Source organism: Triturus cristatus, chromosome 6 (genome assembly GCF_964204655.1).
Source record: "Triturus cristatus chromosome 6, aTriCri1.1, whole genome shotgun sequence".
NCBI classification, from domain to species: domain Eukaryota; kingdom Metazoa; phylum Chordata; class Amphibia; order Caudata; family Salamandridae; genus Triturus; species Triturus cristatus.
Window position 1 is genome coordinate 402,311,222 of NC_140589.1, and position 22,150 is coordinate 402,333,371.

At 42.9% G+C, this 22,150-nt stretch overlaps 1 protein-coding gene across 1 annotated transcript in view; it reads left to right on the forward strand.

Moving 5' to 3' along the window:
* DLGAP2 (DLG associated protein 2) overlaps nt 1-22,150 on the forward strand; it is a 1,278,043-nt gene that overhangs the window by 881,331 nt on the left and 374,562 nt on the right. The gene's annotated exons all lie outside the window — the stretch shown is intronic.

The following is a 22,150-nucleotide window of genomic DNA, read 5'->3' on the forward strand; positions in this document are numbered from 1 at the left end:
ATGTTTACCTTTCAATTCAAGAAAACTATTGTGTTCGATGGCACTTTGGTGTACCATCCGCCCGGGCCTAGAGACAGTTTTATTATATCTGTACAAGCCTTCATTGAATCTTCTATGGAATTTCCCAATTTCAATTTTCACCTAGAGGTCGAGGAAAGCTCTGAAACTGAGCATCTGGTTGACTGCCTTTGTAGTTTTGGCCTCAGTTAGTCAATCAACTCACTCATGAGGCCCACAACACGCTGGATGGTATCTTCACTAATAATCCTTCTTTAAGCTTCGACAAAGCTTTCCCTTTGCACTGGTCTGTTAACAGAGCAATCTCTTTCAACCTTGCTGTTCCTGCTAGAAATACCTGTGCTTTCAAACCTCTGAACCTCATCAAATTTTGCCCTTGCTGTAAAATCAATAGTATTGAGTTAGATACCATACTAAAAACTCCCATCCCAGTATTGGATACTAACATTGAAGTTGCCACCTCCAATTTTACCAACTGATTAGATTCAGCAACTACCAGAGTAGCCCCAGAAAAAAACCTATAAAAAGCCACAGGAAAAATCCCTCTAGACCCTTGGTATTCTCCTGAGCTTATTGAACATATTCATATATGCAGGGCTCAAGAACAAAGATGGAGAAGAGAATATTATACAGAAGAGAAAAACAAATACGAAATAGTCCAAGACAAGTATAAAGCACTAATAATAGCAGCAAAAATTACATGTTTTACGGAGAAGATAAACACTGCCAAAGAATCTGCAAGATAACTATTTAAAATTGTTAATACCCTCTCTAACTTCGATCAAAGTAAGCCTTTTACCCTTGACCAAGTTTTTTGTAATAAGTTAGCTGAGTTTTTTCAAACTAAGGTAAATAGTGTTATGAGAAATTCTCCCGTAATCAATACGCCCCTATGTCATGTCCTGGGTTGGACGAAAATGAAAATGGCAACCTGAACACCCTTGACCCTTTAATGGAGTAATTAACTGAAGATAGAGTAAAAAAACTTCTGGAGACTACTAAGTCAGGATCCCTCCAGGATCCTGGACACCTTGTTAAAATCTTGAATAATATCCTGGCTACTGGTAATTTCCCTGCGACATGGAAAAAGGTGTTGTGCATCCTAATTTGAAAAAAACCTCTCTTGACCAAGGAGATACGAAAAATTATTGGCCCATTTTATGCCTGCCGCTGCCTGCTAAAATCCTTGAAAAAAACAAATGATGAGCTGATGACTTTTTTGAACACTTAGAATCCGCTTGATCCATCTCAATATAGATTCAGACCTCAACACTCTACACAATCTGCCTTAGTTGCTGCTACGGAGGAGATTCAGATGCTAGTGGATAGAGAGGGGAGGGCAGCTATGAGTTTGCCTGATCTCTCTGCCGAGTTTGATACGGTATATCACTCAGTGCTTATCAACCGGCTAGAGAGGATTGGGATTAGAGGCACAGCCCTCACCACTCTCTGCTCCTTCCTATCCAACAGAGAACAGACTGTGGCTTTTAGGGATTTTCTATCAGATCCGTTTTCTCCTTTCTGTAGGGTGTCACAGGGTTAATCTTTTCCCCCACCTTTTCAACATTTATGTCATCCCAATGGCAAAGCTCATTTGATTACACGGTTTCTCTGTAGTTTCTTACGCCGATGACACACAAATTGTCCTGTCAATTTCATCTGATGTTGATGTGGTAGCCACCACATTTTAAAACTGTCTGGCTCATATTGTACTCTGGATGCAGGAAAACGGCCTCAAATTAAATACCGAAAAAACTGAGGTGATCCTCTTTGGCCACAATACAACTTTTTGGAACACCTTATGGTGGCCCTCACATCTTGGTCCACGTCCATTCCCAGTCCAAAAAGTAAAGAATCTGGGGGTTCTATTTGATGTGCACTCTGTTTCTCTGAAATAATTAATCACATCACTTCTTCTTGTTTTCATCTCCTTAGGGTTTTTATAGAAAGTATTTCCCTTCATCCCCTAGACATCCAAAAATGGTCATTGTGGCCCTAGGTTTCGGTAAGATTGATTACTGCAATGCAGGATATTTGGGAACTCAGAATTGCCTGCAACTGAAGCTTCAATCCCTGCAAAATATGGCAGCTTGCATGCTTCTAGAAATTCCTACCTTTAGCTTTGTTTCAAAGAGCATCTTAAGCCTTCACTGGCTGTCTGTGAGAGGGTTAAATTCAAGGCCCCGTGCATGATGCATAAGGTCCTGTACAAATTGCCCACCTCCATTTTCAGAGGCTTATCTTCTGGCATGCCAAAAATAAAGAAAGCCAAGTGGGGAGGCAGAAGCTTTGCATACTTAGCAGGCAAGCTTTAGAATACCATGCCTTTCTGTCTGAGATCACAACCCGACAGAGGTCTTTTCAGGAGATCAAAAAAAACCTGGCTTTTCTCCTCATATATAAAATATATCTGTTATGCTCTGTTTATAGGACGTAGCGCCAAGGCGCCTCGGCATTCATGTACTTTAGAAGCCTCCTACTTATTTACCTTCTTAAGCAACGCACAAACACAACAACAGAGTCATTCACAGTCATGTGACACAGGACCCTGGAAAAAGGTACAAATGGTTAGGACAAAAAAATGCCAGCTTTCTAAAAGTGTCAGGTAATAGTGCCTACAAGGGATTCTTTTTAATATCAAAATCTTCAGTGATTTCAGACATAAATTATCTTAAGCCCTATATAGTAGCTTATTGCAATCGATTGCTGAAATTAATTATTTAGTTATATAGCGAGTCAAACGCCAAACTGAAAAAAACTCAACAGGAATAAGCAATTCTAGAGGGGTGTATGTATACTTAATAAAGTCCAAAGTCTCACAGACTGGGAGGATAAGGTATGGAAGAGGGGAGGAGGCACTGCAATGCACTGGTTAATTTTGAAACAATAATTATTCTCAAATACTATTGGCTTCTTAACAGTATGATAAGGTCATCACTACAACATTACAATATTTTCATGTATGCCTCACTACCTGAAAATAGTCACCTGGAATATCAATAGGATAAACGATTGGGCAAGCAGTGACAGGTTTTAACCTAATGTTCCTCCCTGCTACACATTGCATGCAACCATACTGAATATAAAAATGGAAAGACAGGCATAGAATCTTTAAGAAAATGGAGTCCCACTCACACCGATAGTAAGAGACCAGACGAATAATTACTAAATACCAATCTCTTGACATCAAATTTCAATTCCACAATTAATGCAACCACATCCTCGAACCACTCTCTGGTTTCCGTGACTATAACTGGGCGCTGATTGTCCCAACATACTCACAACTGAGTATGTGATCCTTCTAAATTATAACTTTCTCTCCTACTGGGGTAATCCTATCTAAGTCATGTTAATCTAAATTCAGCTTCTGGCTGTGTGGTGTGGACACTTTCATCTTCATCATTCATCTCTGATTTATTGACCAGTCTGCTTTCTTCAAACTTCTCTCTCACTGGTAGAAAAGAATTCCCGGATGCCAAGGCAATGTCCTACTTTAAACATCCTCTAGTACACATCTATAAAAGAAAACCTTTACAAGGCCCTTATCTTCATTCTGGAGTATGCCTAGTCTTAAACTTCCAAGCAATGACCGAGATGATAGAGCAGTCATATTGACCTGGATTGAGTAATTGAGTACTGTGAAAAGAAAGTGATCGTAAAAGAGATGTGAAGACATCCATTTTAGACATTTTGTATTTTGGGGCCATTGTCAGATACATCTGATCTAATTGCATGGCTCTTGATGGATGGTAGTGTGCCAGTTTTCACGAAAGAAGAACAGGCATTTCCTGAAAGATCAGATGAACTATGAAAGCCAGGTAGAGGAGAGAACTTTGTCTCACTGCAATAAAATGCAATATTCACACAGAGGTTGATGGAGCCATTCAGTACTTAGGATAATGAACAATTGCAACTGATGCATTTTGTAGCCTTTACATTTTTTTCAGTTGGCATGGGTGCAAATCCTACATCAGTTGGATTCAACCAATCTCAGCTTACCACAATTCTAACTTACCACAGCTCCCACGTGAAATCAGTGTCAAAATTAGTTTTCTCCCAAAATTCTTTATCAGTGAAACTGGCTGAGAAATCAACCTCAGTGACTCAGAAGAAATCTTCATTCACCTGCACACATCCAGGGATCTCACAACCATAAATTAAATACCTATTGGCCTGTACATACACAGACATCATATGTGCCATCAAGGCTTGCATCGAAGGTTTACCCTTAAAACAGTTGTGACTCATTCAACGGACTATCCATATCTGACAGTTGGAAAAATGTTAAACACCTCTCTACTGGCAGATCAGAATTTGGAAATCAGCTTTCCATCATTGTTGTAATAATAAAATAACACACCAAACGAATGTATTATTCTTATTAACAGGACCAGATAGGTGCTGAAGGAAAGAAATGACACTGTAACCCCAGTGGAACTTTGCATTTACGTTTCTGTGAGGGTGAATAGAAAGGAAGCACTACCACAATTTTGCTTGTAGAAATATGTTTTCCAGACCAAAGCTTTAAGAATTTCATTTGCCCTTAAGTCTTCTTGTTTTTTAGAACTTTACATTTTTTACGAATTTTAAACAATTACTTATTAATAGCAGAGAGCAACCTTCATCATGGCATACACGCAGAATACACTGACATTGTACAGTATAATAAACAAACATTCTATAAAGGAAAAATGGATAGATAGCGAAACCTATTAAATACAGCCAAAGATATAGACATTGAGGTCATCTACCTTAGGTGAACACAGGCAACACGACTTAGTATAAAACAACAGGTGCTTGTGCTACGTACCTAACTTAAGTTAATGTCAGAGGAAAGTAACCTCATAAGGGCGGGGGAAGAACAATCACCCATGAGCCCCTCCATCTGCTATATATCAGCACATTGCCAAAGGGTCATCAGAGTGGGTCGAAGTCCAACCAGTCAGGTGAATCTTTCCATAGAAGGCGTCAGGTAAAATATAAAGCAAACATGAGGAAACCAGTGTCTCAGGGCAATAACCATGTCCAACAGGCTGGGATGAAGGGGGAATTATCGGCCAGAGTGGCGAGAATAAGGGCATTGGGGTATTGAGTATAGGGAGGGGAGAGGAACAGAGGGCCAAGCCATGCAGTGACAGATGCACAGAAAAATACCCAGTGGCACCCACCGGTCATCAGAGTTTGGAATGTTTGGGTCTCTTAGTAGTGGTGATCATGTGGAAGGACCTGACACAAAGCCATGTCTACATTTCCAGCAAGCACCCACATTCATATTAATACATAATATATATTTTTGGTTCCACCTCTCACCCTACTCATAACCTATAATGATGAGAGGCAGAGGACACTCGTTGGGGGTATGTTTAATTTAGTAAGGCGTAGGTCCACGTCATTAGTATCAGGTCAAGAGAAAGGCCAGGCATTTTGTAGAATGTTACGGGGAATCCATCATTCCTAGGTGCTCTCCATTCGTCTCCTTTGTGACTCCTCCATCTAAATTGACACTGAGGGGCCTATTAGGATGGCGGTCGGAAATTCTCCCTGACCGCCATGGTAGCGGGAAAAGACCGCCCGCAAGGACCGCGGCATAACCGTCGGTCCAATTTGGATGCTCCGCAGTCGAAATCCGACCTCAGCGGTCGGAATCTGGCGATTAACATTGCGGTGGTTTGCTGCTGCCAGCAGCACCGCCGCAGTGGGAAAAGGAGCATGTCATGCATGTCACTGCACTGCGTGGCAGGCACTGCACAGTGTCTGCAACATGGTACAGGGACATGATAGTACCCCCCCAGTGCACCCACCCCCCCAACACATTGGGGGTCCGCAATGGGCCCCCAGAGACATTCTCCGCATGCCTTTCCATGGTGGTTCCACCGCCACGGAAAGGCTGGCTACTGCCGGCATCATAATCATGCCGGCAGAGCCTGGCCCTTCACCGGCATCATTGTAGAGGCCCAGTTCCGCCCGTTAGGCATGCGTGCGGACTGGTACTGGCGGAAAAGTGGCGGGCAGAGATTCTCACCGCAGCGGTCGACACGCCATGCTAATGAGACCGGCAGTTTTCAGGGTTGCAAATGCGGGCGGATGTCCGCCGCCGGTCCGGCGGTTGCCACCTCTGGCCCTGCGGCGGCCATCCGTCCGCCATCCTAATAGACCCCTGAGTTCTTCGGGCAACTTCAGTAAATTAACAGTAGTCAGAAAGGCATCGTACTTTTCAATGATCTGGGCTTGTTTAGAATCATACTGACTACTAAAAAATAAGCAAATTCCTTTTTTATCTCAATGGGTAAGCCAATTTTAGAGAATATTCTAAACACTAGCTTGTAGGTGATTTGGCGCCTTTCATACTCAGCAACAAATAAAATGGAGAACTGTCAACTCTGCTCACAGACCAGGAGAAGACAAAAAAGAACCCACTCGTTGTGGACAGTCACGACAGAAGAGATTGTTCTCTAATAAATCAACAATGCCGACACGTCCATCAAGGATTTCAGATAATTTTTCAATGTGCAATGGTAGGGAAATCACGCTGCTCATCAGCCTGAAAAATGGTGAGGACACTGTTGCATACTACTAAAGTGAAAAGGGTGGGGTCAAACAGGTGGAGATTGTAGGTGATTTGTTGCCTTTGCATACTCAACAGCAATTAAAAGGGAGAACCGTGGACTCTGTCATCAGACCTGGAGACGAGAAAGAAGAACTCTCTTGTCTTGGACAGCCACTAAAGGAGAGATTGTGCTCCAATAAATCAACAATGCATTCACCTCCATCAAGGATTTCAGATCTTTTTTCAGCATGCCAATATTAGAGAAAACACACTGTCCATCAGGCTGGAAAATAGCAGGAACACTATTGCATAATACTAACGTGTAAGAGGAGGAACCAAACGGCAGAACCTATGATGTTTTTGCTATTTTAAAATGGAGGGGGACTGCCTGGCCATCAGCCTGGAAAATTGCAGGAATCAGTGGCGGCTGACAGGGAACGGGGAGGGGGCGGGAGAGCGGGTGGTAAAATATATATTTTTGAAAACCACTTTCCTCCTCGCGCTGCAGCCGTCTCCATCTCGTATCCCTCGTTGCTGAAGAGTCCGGAAGCACACACACTGCCCTGAGCCAATCACAATGCTGCAATGGAGCATTGTGATTGGCTCCCCATACCCAATCACAATGCTGCAATGCAGACTGGATGCTCAGACTGGGACAGGAAGCCTGTGCGTGTTCCCCACTCAGGCTGTCATGCAGTGTGGGTGAGGGATATGCAAAGTGCGCAGGACTGATTGGCCAGTCCAAGACAGTCTTGCGCACATAGTGTACACAGTCCACTCCTCCTTCCTGAGCCACCAGCCCCGCAGAAACGAAAAATAAAATGATAATACCCTTTTTATTATCATTTTATTTTTCCCTTTTCCACTGCTCTAAGATCAGTGGGATGATGCTCCTCCACCTTAGCGTGGAAGGGGCGGGCCAAACAGGCAGAGCTTGTCGGTGGTTTAGCGACTTTGCATACTTGCAGCAATTGAAATTGAGAACCGTTGACTCTGCTCCCAGACCAGACAAGAAAGAACCCACTTGTCGTCAAAGGGCTGCACAGCCCCTTCCTAGCGCATTTCAAAAGGTCCTTGGGGACACCATCCCCCAGGGCTGTGTTTGTTTTAAAGGGGAGGGGGCAGCATGGCCCACCTCTCCGAACTGTTTCAGGCCCAGGCGCCCAATTCCCCAGGGCCCAATCTGTTAAGTATCGGAATGGGGCCATGTGACCCCCCTCCCAACCCCTATTATGGCCCTAGAATCCCCATCCGCTAGGGCCTACATTTAATATAGGTGGGTTCCCTGGTGCCCACCCAAGCCACCCACCATGCACCATGTCAGGGGCCAAGTGGAGCACCAGGGCCTCATAGTCCCAGCCACCTCCATGCATGCTGCAGGAGTCAGCATTGCTTCCGCCGGGAGGGAGAATCTGTTTCTGCTGCTCCCTCCAGGCAGGAGCAACATCTTGATCTGTTTTCCTCATCTCTTTTTTTTTTAAATAGCGGCCCTGGGGGATGGGCTCAAGGGGGTCTATAATGGCTTGGGGAGGGGGCTGAATGCCCCCCTCCCTTTAACTTACCAATGCTGCCCCAGGCCATAATTTTCTTTTTGTTTTACCATCCCACAAGAGTCCTGTGGGTTTGCAGCAAAGATTGCCGGTTTTGATTTTCAATATTGGCCCCAGGAGGTCCCCCTGGGTCCACCCATGCGGCCTAGGGGAGCAGGGTTGGCCAAAGAGAGTGCTTGCTTCCACTGGAGTCTGACTCCCACAGGAGCAAAGTGGCCTAAGGGAAATTAAGTTACCTGGCCAATCAGAGCACTCTGTTTAAATTGTCACTCCCACGTGAGTCTCTTGAGACTCTAGCGGATCCAACCGTCCAAATATTCAAATATTTTTTACCTTTAATTTCTAGAAAACTACTGAACAGATTTACATGAAATTACAATCTGTGGAACAAGAGCTAGCTTCCTGCCTTATTTGGTGTAATTCCATTCAGCAGTGTTTGCTGTAGCCCTGCCTACAGAAGTCTATTGAAAATGCATGGGGATTTTGTTTTTGGGACCTCTCTTTTTTCGGTCCCTGCTTGAAGGATCACCCCAAATTTTTCATGCACCAACTAGTCAAAATGTAGCACCTTTTTGGAAAGTGTTGTGGGGATTTGTCAAATGGGCCAAAGTTATTAGCAACACAAAAAACACTTTCCCAATGGAACAGTTGAACTAACTATAACTACCCGGTGGTGACTGGCACTGGGTTCTACATAATATATATATATAGATATGAAGCATTTATCTCGTGCCGCGGCGCTCGCTAGAAAGCCTGCACATATAGATATATAGATATTTTTTTTTTCACAGTGCGAAATCCCGTAATGCCTGGATCTCTTGGGGGAGGAGCATGATGGCTGGGGGAGCTAATAGCAAGATGAAACAAAATACAGCACTCACACAGGGGAATAGAAGAAACAATGTTTATTTCTACAATACACCAAATGTGTTTCGGCCACTCTGATCTTGAGCACATGATCTAGAAGGAGACAAAGATCTAGTTATAATCACTAGATATCAACATCAGACAAAAAGACTGAAAATAATATTACCAGTGTTGGTGCCATCTTGGAAAAGTAAAGTAAGTTGTATGCAGCATTGCAGATCAAATATAAATGCATTCATGAAAGTGTGCCCTATATGATATCTCAGTACATACAGAAGTCAGAATAAGGGCAGATCAATGTGGGTAAGATATACGTTGAAGCGTGGACAGATAGTGTCCCTTCAAAACAGCCAGGCCCTGTGGGCAGCATGTTATATGTGGTATTTCAATAGACTATTCAAAATGTAAGTGGATTCAGCCACACTAGGCAAAATAGCAGACAGAAAGTGTGGGGTAAATAACTGTATAGGTGTCAAGCCAAAGTGGGTTGAGCGTCCTGAATGTCAAAGCATAATGTCAATCCAGCATGTTGGAACCAGCATGGTATCAACTGAATTAGTTGCTACAAGAGGAACAGTACAAAAATGATGCCCCAGTGGACAAATAACAGATAGACTCCTTCTCATGTCTTACCCCACACTCCACAGCTGTGCAACAGACTCCCAAGTGGCAATGTCCAAAACATAGTCCAAAAGTGAAAAGGGGGAACATCACCTAATGAAGTCATAATCATGTGTAAAAATCATTTCACAAATTGAGTCATATATGATGATACCCTCAGCAAATATCAAGCTAGTATAGAGTCTGCTCCCATTCCCAGTGAAGGTCCTGGAAAAGATCCTCAGCAAGCAAAGCATGACACACCTTGGGCTGAACAAGCTAATTGACACCTTCCAAGAGGGCTACTGCAGCAATCACAGGCCTGAAACTGCCATGATCCCAAACACGGGCGACATCTGAACCCTCCTTGACCGAGGAGGAACAGCGGCCCTGATCCTCCTCGACCTCTGGACAGCCTTCAACACCGTAACCTACACCACGCTGATCGAAAGACTACACCACATTGACATCCAAGAGAATGAGCGCAGCTGGATCACTGCAGCCCTCCACCTACCACCTTTCCCCTCCGAATCCAAGGATATCACCTGTGGTGTCCCCCAGGGCTTATCTACCAGCCCCACGCTCTTCAACACATAAATGACCCCACGGGCAAACACTGTCCGATCCCACAGTCTCAAAATATTTTCCTACACAGATGACACTCAAGACATCCTCTCACACACTGACAACCCCACCACCACAAGAACCAGCTTCCACAGATGCATGACAAATGTGGCCTACTGGATGAAGAACAACTGTCTGCAACTGAACACAGACAAGATCAATGTACTGATCTTCGGCAATAACCAACACATGGAATGACTCCTGGTGGCCATCAAAATACACCCAATCCCTCCTGCCATGCCAGAAACCTCAGAATCATCACTGACAACAAGCACACTATGAAATCACAGATCAACACGGTCTCCTCCACTTGCTTCTTCACTCTGCGCATATTACATAAGATCTTCAAATTGCTACCCCTGCACAAGAAATGCACATAAAATGCACTGTGACACAAGACCTTATCACCAGCCGACTGGACAACAGCAAAACTCGCTATGTAGGAATCACCGCACACCTCATACAGAGGCTCCAGACCATACAAAAATCCACAGACTCATTCTAGACCTGCCTAGATGAACCCACATCACACCCCACAAAAGGCAACTCCACTGGCTCCCCGTACAGAAGAGAAGTCAATTCAAGATGCTGACCCATTCACAAAAGGCTCTACACAACCAAGAACCCACCTACATTAACCACTGCACCAAATTGCACCAACCATCGAGAAGACCTTGCTTTGCTACCCTATAACTCACCCATACTCCCTGAATCTACCGAAGCAGAAATGGAGGTCGTTCCTTCTCCCACATCGTAGCAGAGACCTGAAACAGCCTCCCCACGCAACTCCGAACCATCCCCTCACTCATTCAGAAGGGCCCTCAAGACCTGGCTGTTCTAATGTGCCTCCAGGACCTGCTAGCGCTTGGATACTATATTGGGCGATTAATGTACAATACATATAAATAAGGCACCAAATTCTAATCCTGAGCAAGACAAAACATAATACACTATGTATGGTCTAAATATCTCACTCTAATCTGAAAGCACATCATTATGACATGGTACATAGAGAATGCAGCGACCAATGGAACAATATTATCGGTGTGTTACACCATCTCAATGTGTTGTCCTTGAAGAAAAGGATTAAGGACTTCTGACTGTCAGCCAGACCACATCACAAAGAGATTCCCTTCCTTTCTTCCTGTGAAATAAAACAAAAGTAATAGTTAATAAAACCAGATCTGGAAGGAATGAAGATTCGGCCAGATTAAAAAAAAATCTTTATATAATAAATTGAATCAGAGTTCTGATGAAGGACAAATCGTCTACCCATCTTGTAAGTGGACTTTCATTTCTTCTTCTGTGTTCCATCCCTGTGGCTTTTTGGTTTGCAAATCTATTATGTATCTGTGATTCCTACCGCCTCAGGTTCAGAGTTCCATTCCCCGATCGGTTTTGGGACTTGGTGTATGATGTAATATACCAACTTACTAATGCCACGATAAAGTATCTCACTAAAGCAATGTGCCATGGGAAATTGGAGATCTTTGTTATCTATAGTTTGCAGCTGTCCTAGAATCCTCTTTTTTGCTTGATGGACAGTATTACCTACATAGCTTTTTTTTCAGGGACACTCAAGAATATATATGACATATTGGGAACAGCTTGTGAGAAATTTGGTTATCTTCTTGGGTCTGTGGCCATACGGGGTCTCATATTCAGTTCTCCTGGTGCTGTATCTGCATGCCTTGCTCTTCTTTCACGGGGAAAAAAACACAAGATTGACCATGCAGTTGTTGGTGTTCACAGTGATGTCACTGCAAACTAGTATATCTCTGAGGGATCTACTTTTCCTGTACATAACAGTAGGTCGGGGGTCAAGTGTGGAAACTATAATCATATCAAAATAACAACCAACGTAAGGACTCCATCACCAAGAATGATCTCTATCACTCCTCTCAATCAGGCTTTAGGTCTTCCTACTCGACAGAATTGGCCCTCCTTTTAGCTACTGAAAAGGCAATGCGCGGACGCAGGTCACATAGCTGCACTGATCTTCCTGGATTTAAGCGTGGCCTTTGACACGGTCTCCCACAATCTCCATTCCCAAAGACTTAGCAGCTGTGGGATTGCAGGCTCTGCGCTCCGATGGCTCTGTTCCTATCTCCACAATTGCAGTTTTCAGGTTTCTCAAAAGCCTTTTCTTTCAGAAAGTGTGCCTCTAGCGCAAGGTGTCCCTCAGGGTCTATTTTAAGTCCAACTTTGTTTAACCTATACATTGGCCCACTTGCAGAAATTGTGGAACGCCACAAGGTGGCTATTGTGTCATATGCTGATGACACACAACTGATAGTCATGCTATCTCAGAACCCGGAAGCTATGGCTTCTCGCTTCTTTCTCTGCCTAGAAGGACCAGCCACTTGGATTGCCAATCAGTGCTTCAAGCTAGAAAGCAATAAGACTGAGGCATTGATTGTAGGATGGCTCCTTCTACATGGTCCTCGGCATGGTGGCCCACTGCCCTTGGTCAGAACCCGACTTCGAAAAAAATAACGAAAAATCTTGGGATCTGGTTTGATTCAGGTCTCTCTTTCAACCATCAAGCTAGAATAGTTGCTGGCAAATGTTTTGCCATTCTTAAAATGCTAAGAAAATTGATTGACCTTCTACCAGCCAGAAAGACTATTGTGCATGCATTGGTCGCATCACAATTGGTCTATTGGAACGTCCTCTACCTGGGGGCCAACAAAGGGAGCCTGACGAAACTCCAACACATTTAAAACGCAGCAACTCGCCTGGTACTAGGTCTCCCCAGAAGATGCTCAGTCTCGAAAGCACTGACGACCTTACACTGGCTTCCAGTAGCAAAAAAGAATCACGTTCAAGTAATGTGTTATTGCCACAAAATTTGGTGGAACAACGGACCCAGTTATCTGCGATCTCTATTCACGCCCTATTGCCCATCACATACTCTACGATCTTGTGGAACTCTGCAGGCTAAGGTTCCCGGAATCTGGAAAGCCAGAATGGGTGCTCGCTCTTTCAGATACTTAGCTGCTAAAGCTTGGAATGCTCTACCGATTTTGCTGAAAGCATGTTCGACAGAACACATTTTCAGCCAGGACCTACAAACATGGATATCTGGGTATATACCATAACTCTCATGGTTGACTTTTGATCTCTTTTGCAACCATTAATGGCTTGTTATTAGCGCGGTTACACACTGTTGGGTGTAACCAGGTGATCTATAAATGACATTACATTACATGACTTCATTTGAAAGATTCTGACAAATGTATCTCAAATTTGTTTCCACTTACCTGTATTGTCTGTTGTAAGTTATGATAAATCTAGTTGGGTTGTATTGTCCTCTTCACTGTCCTTGACTTGTGTATGTTGAAATAGGAATCTGTCCCTACCTCTGCAGGAGACACTGTCCAATGCTCTTTCGAGTACCCATGCCCTGTCACGAAATCAATAGTTTCTTTTTCTCTTTCAAAGGCTTCATTGGAGCTGCAATTTCTTTTGGCCCTCAGCAGTTCCCCATAGGGTATGCTCCACTTGAGTGTTTCTGGGTGACTGCTGAGTGTATGTAGTAGGCGGTTACCTGCTGTGGGTTTGCAAAACAGTTTGGTCATAAGTCTGCTCTCTGTGACCTCTATCACCACATCCAGGAATTAAATGCTAGTGGTGCTGATGTTGCATGTGGAGTCTAAGTTGATGGAATTGTTTCTATGTTTGTCAACAAAATTCATAGCAGACTGACTTGTTCCTTTCCATATAATAAACAGGATGATAAAATACCACAGCCACAGAAGGACATTTTCCATTTTGTTGATGGTATCCTCTGTGATAGAATCTGCTCCTCCAACCAGCCCATGAAAAATTAGCATAGATGGGGGCAAATCTGAGCTAAAGATACATTTCTCCATCGGACATGAAAATATTATTGGAGACATCATTTGCTCATCTCCATGACCATTTCTGTGGATTGTAAATGACAGCTAGATCTTGCTCTAAGTTAGTGTCTGCAAACTTGTAGCCCATATGTGTGTTCTAAGGCTGCATAAAGGGAATTGACATCTAGGTTCCTAAGAATAAACCCCTCTTCCCACTCAACTCCATCTACTCTCTGGTAGAAATCTTTTGTGTTCGAATGTATGAGGTTAATGCAGATACAAACTCTTAAAAAGAAATCTATGTATCTTAAAGTGGTTTCCAAGGTGATGCTTGTTGATGACTCAATGGGCCTGTCTGGTGGAATGCTTTTCTTTTTATGAATCTTGGGGAGGAAGTATAAAACAAGTAAGTGAGGAAAATCTTTCCTCAAATACTTATATTTCTCTAACTACAAAAAACCTCTAACCGTCCAATCTTCCAATTTTGCCCAAACATAGACAATGATCTGATTATATTCCTCCCTAGAGATAGGAGCATAGCATTCTTTGTCTCTGGGTTGCCTAAGAGACTCCTTCACATGCATTTGTCTAGGAATGATCACCATGTTTGCCCCCTTTGTCAGTGGGGCTAATCAATATATCATGATCTTGTGCTAGGTTTACAATAGCTTGTCTCTCTTTCCTCGTAACACTGTGTGTTTTATATTGTTGTCTGCGCCTTAATGTTTTAAATTCTTTACTGATCTGTTCATGGAAGTGATCTATGGAGTCATGGGGCTTTTGTGCAGTGAATATGGATGTTGGTTTAAAACCCATAGGGGCGGCCTTGTCGTTATTTCTAATTCATCCAAAAGACGAGCAGGATCATTCATATAATTATTAGCAGCCTCACCATGTTCTAATTCCTGATGAGTAATCAACATATCAACATCACTTACAGTGAGATCAGTAAAGCAATTGGTACTCTAGGGGTTCTTGTTTGCATAATTTTAGTTCGATTTGAGCATGTGCCACTTCTTTAATGTTGGTTTCCTAATCAGTCTAACCATATCCTTGCTAGACAATACATAGTCACAGCTAGTCGTAGGGCAAAATGAGAGGCCTAGTGCTAGCACAGAGAGTTTGTAATTAGTTAGCTGCCTCTGTGGCACCTTAACCACAGCGTCATTTACCACCATCTTTTATTGTTTTTTTGTCGTTGCCCTCTTGATCTCACCAGTGTTGATTTTGATCTCTTCATCAATTTAGTTATTTTTCCTGATCCTCAGACTCTGCTTCCGCTTGTCCCTCTACCTCTGCCCGTGTGCTCCTCGGCTGTCGTTGTCTCATTGTGGCATTGTCCGACCCTTTCTTATGAGGCGGCATTGCTCCAGAAAAGTCATTGGTTTCATTCTCCCTTCTCCCTCTGGTGCACTGGTCTTGCCAGCGCGACATAGGCCAGTTTCCTTTTTCTGATACTGTAGCCTCATACATTTCTGTGAGGTCTTGTGTGGATTTGTTAACACCATAGTCACTGTTGTAGCTCTTACTAAAGGTACATATCTGTAGTGTCTTGTGAGTTAGAAGTGTCGGAATGCTTTTGGTTCCATATGGGCCCCGTAGACTGATCATGTGAACATTCGAATGTTGGAAAGGGAAGATTGGTTTAGAATGTGGAGTCCGGGTTTACACGCTGATGAATAAAGACGTGTGAAACAACCCTCCGTGTGTGGCACAGTCATTTATGACTGTCCGGTCTGGGGAGAACGCTACAATAGCCTACCGCTCTCATAGGCCTCATAGTCCCTGATGTATTTACTTTGTTCATGTTTTTTAATATCATCTTCCAGCTTCTCTAGTCTAGCGTCTATTTCTTTCAGGAATGTATCTATAACATACTTTTTGTTTGTACTCTTTAGATCTGCTTGCATTTGTGTAATTTATTTCAGTATTTTGTCCCTCTCAGACCATGCATATTTCACTAATATTTCTAACATGGTTCTGGAAATTTTAATAGATTTCTCAGACCACTCCTCTAACATTCTTGGGTCAAGAGATTCATAGGATGGTATCAGTGGCATAGCAAAGGGGGTGGGAGGGCGGTTCGCCCAAGCCGGCACGAGTTTTTAGGGCAGCGGCCTCCACCCCCCAGCCCCGCTCTTGGATGCAGTGGCCACGGGTGGCAAACACAAGGACTGCCATGTGCGGCAGTAGGTGTAGATACACCACTGAATGACATAGTGTAGATCTGCTGTCCTCTTGGTATTATGTTGATATATAGATAGTTTTGTACCAAAGTACCTTCTCACCGTTTGGAAAGCTCTGTTCTGGATAGGTTTTCCAGTTTTTTGAGTTTATCCCTGAGATCTTGGGCCCGATTCACAGAACTAACTTAAGACAAAATCCTAAACTTACTACCATTTTGGTATTCACAGAAGGCACTTACTAATTTTGGTATTCACAGAAGGCACTTACTCATTTCGGTATTCACAGAAGTTAGGAGTCCTAATTTTAGGACTCCCAAATGCCTTCTGTGAATACCGAAAGTCTTAAAATTAGGATTTTTCTCAGTTTAGTAGTCCTAAGTCTAAACTTAGGACTACTAAATTGAGAAAAATCCTAATTTTAAGACTTTCGGTATTCACAGAAGGCATTTAGGAGTCCTAAAGTTAGGAGTCCTAACTATACTACTACTAAACTGAGAAAAATCCTAATTTTAAGGCTTTCGGTATTCACAGAAGGCATTTAGGAGTCCTAAAGTTAGGAGTCCTAAACTTAGGACTACTAAATTGAGAAAAATCCTAATTTTAAGACTTTCGGTATTCACAGAAGGCATTTAGGAGTCCTAAAGTTAGGAGTCCTAACTATACTACTACTAAACTGAGAAAAATCCTACTTTTAAGACTTTCGGTATTCACAGAAGGCATTTAGGAGTCCTAAAGTTAGGACTCCTAACTTCTGTGAATACCGAAATGAGTAAGTGCCTTCTGTGAATACCAAAATGAGTAAGTGCCCTCTGTGAATACCAAAATGGTAGTAAGTTTAGGATTTTGTCTTAAGTTAGTTTTGTGAATCGGGCCCCTTGATTTTTGTCAGACACATTGATATGTCCTCTAGTATTATTTTTAGAAAACAGTAATTTTACTTCTTGAGTTCTCCTGGCATCACTTCCCTCTGCCATATTCATAACACGTGTGTGTGATGAGAGTTAGACATTGTTCAATAACACCCCCCCATAAGGATATAGGGTATCACACAGTCAATTTAAGTCAAAGTTCACCAAATCCCCTACTCAGAAATGAAAGAATTAGATACAGTTTGGCAATGGGGCACTGATATTTAATATCCAAAATCTTAGTTCCTAAAACAAGAGCCACGATCGATGGTGGATGGCGATCATGTTGCACTACGGCCCCCTGTGTCCTCCGACCCGTAAACCCCCAGACACATAAACGACCCCCCTCCCAAGCATTCCTCACATCTGGTAAGAAAAGCAGGTCAATTTATTGCCGTCCAAGGCTTCCCACGATGCGAACTTCAGCTATGCAGTGTTTCTGCAGACTCCGTGACTAGGCTTGTAACAGGCTGGGTGTGCCATGCGAGATTGCGGCAATCGTCCAACTCTCAGGATCTCCTGTTAGATCAGGTGAGCTGAGCAGGTGAATAATGTTCAAGCAAGCACTCACCTTGCTTGCAGTAGCATCTAAGTTAGCTGTATCGCTGCGAACGGTCGTTGTTGATACCTGGGTTTCACATACACTTTAATCAAGAAGCAGGATGTCCAGTGTCCCAATGCTCTTTGTTAAGAACCTGGCTTTTGCTGCGGTGCACATCGACAACGCCATCATGTTTGTATGTGTTCTTTGGTTCAAGAAAGGGAATCAGCATGGAACTATATCGCTGTCAATGTTCAGCGCACATGAACTGAAATGAGTGCACAGAGAAGACAAGTGCCATTGCTCCTTTTCACAAACTACCTTTCTTTGTGGCGCAAACCCCTGTCACCATCATTTTTACACGTTCTTTAGTCTGAGAGAGATGATTAGCATGGAACTTTCATGCTGTCGAGGTTCTGCATATATGAATCAAAGTCAAAAACAAGTTGCCAAATTTCAATTTGGCTTGGGTACATTTAAAAATGCTTTTTTGTGGTCACAAAAAGCCCGATTCTATGACTCACACCACTTGCGACCTCCAAAAATGATTTGTACATATGGCCCATGGTTTTTGTAAAACCAATCTAGAAGTCTAGTGTTAAGATCAATACTAAGATTAGATTCCATTTAATCTGCTTTTGCTCTTTAAATTGTTAAGCTGTCAAGCCACTTCAATACTGTCTGTCATGGGGAGCCTTGATGAAGAATGAAAACATTGCCTATAAACCCAGCATCAATCTGTGGCATTAGAAAGTCTCCTTTGCCCAGATTTTTCAAAGCAAAGGCAATATACCTTTCTTGAAAACATTGAGCTGTAGGTGTGCCATCATTGAGCCACAGGTTCAACAATTGGTGACTTAATCTGTATTTAACTTTGTTTTACCTCCTAATGACTATCACCTTTGTTGAACCCTAACTCCTTTCCACTGATGATTAGCCTTCTGAGTCAGAGGTTTGACAATTTTAAGAATACAATGCAATTACCTATGAATCAATGTCATATCAATTGTACACCACTTCGATGTAACACTGACTTAACAAGGATTGTCTGCTGGCTGGACCTACTGGAGGTTAATGCAAGCTAAAATCACAGCAAGTCAGCCCAGTTGTTCCCTTTTAGACTTACACTAGGAATCGGTCTTTTATAAATGATTATCTGAAGCCCCTGTGATCCCTGTTATGAAATTGGGTCTATTTTCTCAGTTTTCTTTTTATGGATATTTCCACATTAATTTAAATCTTTGATATTATTCTTTATCCCTTACCTTTCGCTTATTACTTCTTTTTATGGTCTAGCTTGACAGTGCAGCTGCTGCCAGACAATTATGTGACTAGAAAGGGTCTTTAGCTCCACCTACATGTTGGGAGCCAAGAGTTCTTATGTAAGAAAATTAGTTGTTAGTTGACTGGGGTGTTAACCTTGGTCAAGCAACAGCATCAGCCTCTGTCAGAGTAAAGCACAAAAGTCACTAAATTAACCTGTGCTTAACCCTCTAGTAGCTTGACACAAAAGCAGTCAGGCTTAACTTAAAGGCAATGTTTAAACTATTTATGCACCACACAAGCAGCAATATAGTAAAACCATAAAACAATAAAAAGGCCATACCAGTTTTGAAAAATAGAGCAAATGTCCATAAATTAGTTGACGCCAAAGTGACAAAAATCCAATCATTAGAACCAGAGTTATGAATTTTTAATGTATAAGGTCAAAACTAGTGACTGAAATATCAAAACGCCACCTGAAGACATTTGGTCGTGCAGGATCAAAGTCGAAAAATATAGTTGACCATGAAGTGGATTAGGACTAGTCAGCGCTAACCTTGAGACTTAGAAGACTTTTTGAAGAAAAATGGTCTGAGAAGTTAAAGTTCAGCAGGGCAAGGCTGCAGATGGTGTCCGAGGAGAATGCTTCATTGTCACGAAGACACAGGACAAAGTCGCAGTATTAATTTCTGCATTTGGACTTAGTCTCTTTTTGGAAGTCGAAAATAACCACCCGGATGAGACAGGAGGCTGTAGTTTATGAGAGTTCCAAGAGACCGGATACCACTTCACCAAGGGACCGCTGAACAGGACTTGCTGTTGCAGAGAAGAATGTAGCTGGAACTACCACGAAGTCAAGGTGACCGGGTTCCTCCCGGCCTTCTTCTGGTTCTCAGAGCAGATTTTAGCAAAAATATTTTGGATGTTGGCTATCTGAGCACCTTTAGAATCACTACCAAGGGTCCACGACTGGAGGGGTACCACTTGGGGGGTGAGGACTCACTCAGGCTGGGTCCAAGTGCAGGCTCAAGATTGTTGGGGGCTTTTATGTCCATAAGGCTGTGATCAGGAGGCCAGCATACTAGCCCTTAGAGCGCTGGTAGTGCCAGGTTCAAGTGATCAAGCAAGGCTCAAGCAGTAGGACAGGCCTCAGAGGGCTCAAGGCAGGCTCTAGGCAAGCAGCAAAATAGTCCTTCCAGGTGGAGCACAGCAGTCTTGTGAAGTACACAGCAGGAATAAGCAGCAGAGCAGGCAATCGACTGAGAGTCCTACCACAGGTCCAGAAAGTGAACTGAAGAGTTGGTCTGATGATCCTTTTTTTTTACCTTTTGCGGTCTTTGAATTTGGAGAAGTTTCCAGAACATTCCCTTTGAAGTGCTTGGTGTTTCCTGACTACCCAGTCCTGACTGCAAGCTGGCTGCATGAAGAATTCAGGGGTGGCAAGTCCTTAGTTTGAGGGTAGAACACAGCCTAATTAGTTGCAAGTGGGGGCTGTGCCTCGCTCTGCCCCCCCCCCACCATCCAGCCAGTTGATGGCTTTTCCAGGCACATCTAATCACTCTATTGTGTGACTATATGGGCGGAATAAACAAAGTCCAACTGTCGTCCACACCCATTAACGTGACCAAGGACAGGCTGCAGGCGCCAAATAGTTTGGGCAGAAAAATGCCAACCCAAGAAGGTTATATTGACAAGTCGAATCGTCAATTTAAAAATGCATTCAGGTGCAGTGACATACCTGGAATATGTTTTAAGGAGCTACCTAAGTGGGTGGCGCAATAAGTGTTGCATGCCCACAAGTAGCATTTAATTTACAGGCCCTGGGTATATGGTATTCCGCTCTGCAAAGGACTTATAAATAAACTACATTTGCCTATCATGTGTAAGCCAATATTACCATGTCTAAGGGAGACAGCACAAGCTTTTTAGCACTGGTTAGCATTGGTAAAGTGCTCAGAGTCTTAGAGACAACAAGATTTAATTTAAGCAGAAAATGGAGGGTAAAGGCAAATTGTTTGGGGGTGACTCTGCAGTGAGGGACAAGTCCAGCAGCAATTTTTGATTGGGGAAAAGTTATGAGCTTTCACAAAAAAAATACTTGCCCTCCACACATCTTCCATCATTTTGTTTATCCAGCTGCCTGAGTGTGAACTTTCAGGGGCATGCACATGACATTGCAATACTATTAACGTGTCTTAGATAACTAGATGATTTATGTTATGTTTCTCTGGCAGAACCACAGATGGGAGGAAGGCAGTCATTAACCTACATGGATTGTTAGGTCTGGCTTGACAGTGCAACGGTCACCTGACCTTTTATACTGCACCAATATTATTCTACAGTTCACTCATGTTAATTCTGATGCTATTTACATAAACTTTTTGTGTTCTTTATTTCATAATGCAGTTATTTTGGTTATGCTGTTGCATGGAACACTGCACGTTTTTCCTTTGCTGATTGCTTTTTGCTGCTATGGCCTCGCGATCATAGGTAATCTTGGGGATTCGTGATTTCCTCTGTGGACTGGGCTGCGAGACATAATTGACAAGACAGTTTCAGACATTGTTAGCAGCAGTGCAGTTTAAGCCCACATCTCTGAAAAGACTAGACCTTTCTGAGAAGGGGGGCCATAGGTAGGAGAATGAGGCAGAATGCAGGAGGTTGCCCACTTGGAAGACATTGTCTAAAGTCTTTACTCCTCTCTGAAACCCTCGCATACCAAGGGTAGAATCTCAACAAAGAGCTTCGCCACAGTGGCGCTGAAGACACTATAGTTGGAAAAGTGGAGGGCCAGAGAGTGCAACAATTGGAGTTTCATTTGGAACCACATTTTCAGGGGGTTCTACCACCACAAATATTTTTTTTAGGAGACAGTTGCAGTCCCTCTTGCCCCCACCGCCGATAATGTTCTGTCATTTGTCTGCAATTCGTGACAGCGAATGATTTATATGCAAATTGCAAACATATTTCTGTACGTCCCATTGAATTTCAATCCTAAATACATTATAGTGGGACATATTGTTCACATTTGTGCACCAGACAAAAACAGGAAATATTGTTCTTAGTTAGAGTCATAAAGCATAACGTTTAGCAAAAATAGAGCAAGATAATTTTTCATTATTTTAGATCCATACTTACAAAAACAGCTAAATCATTTGAGAAGTAAAACAAAATAATGTTCTCTATTTCATATAATGTAAGCAC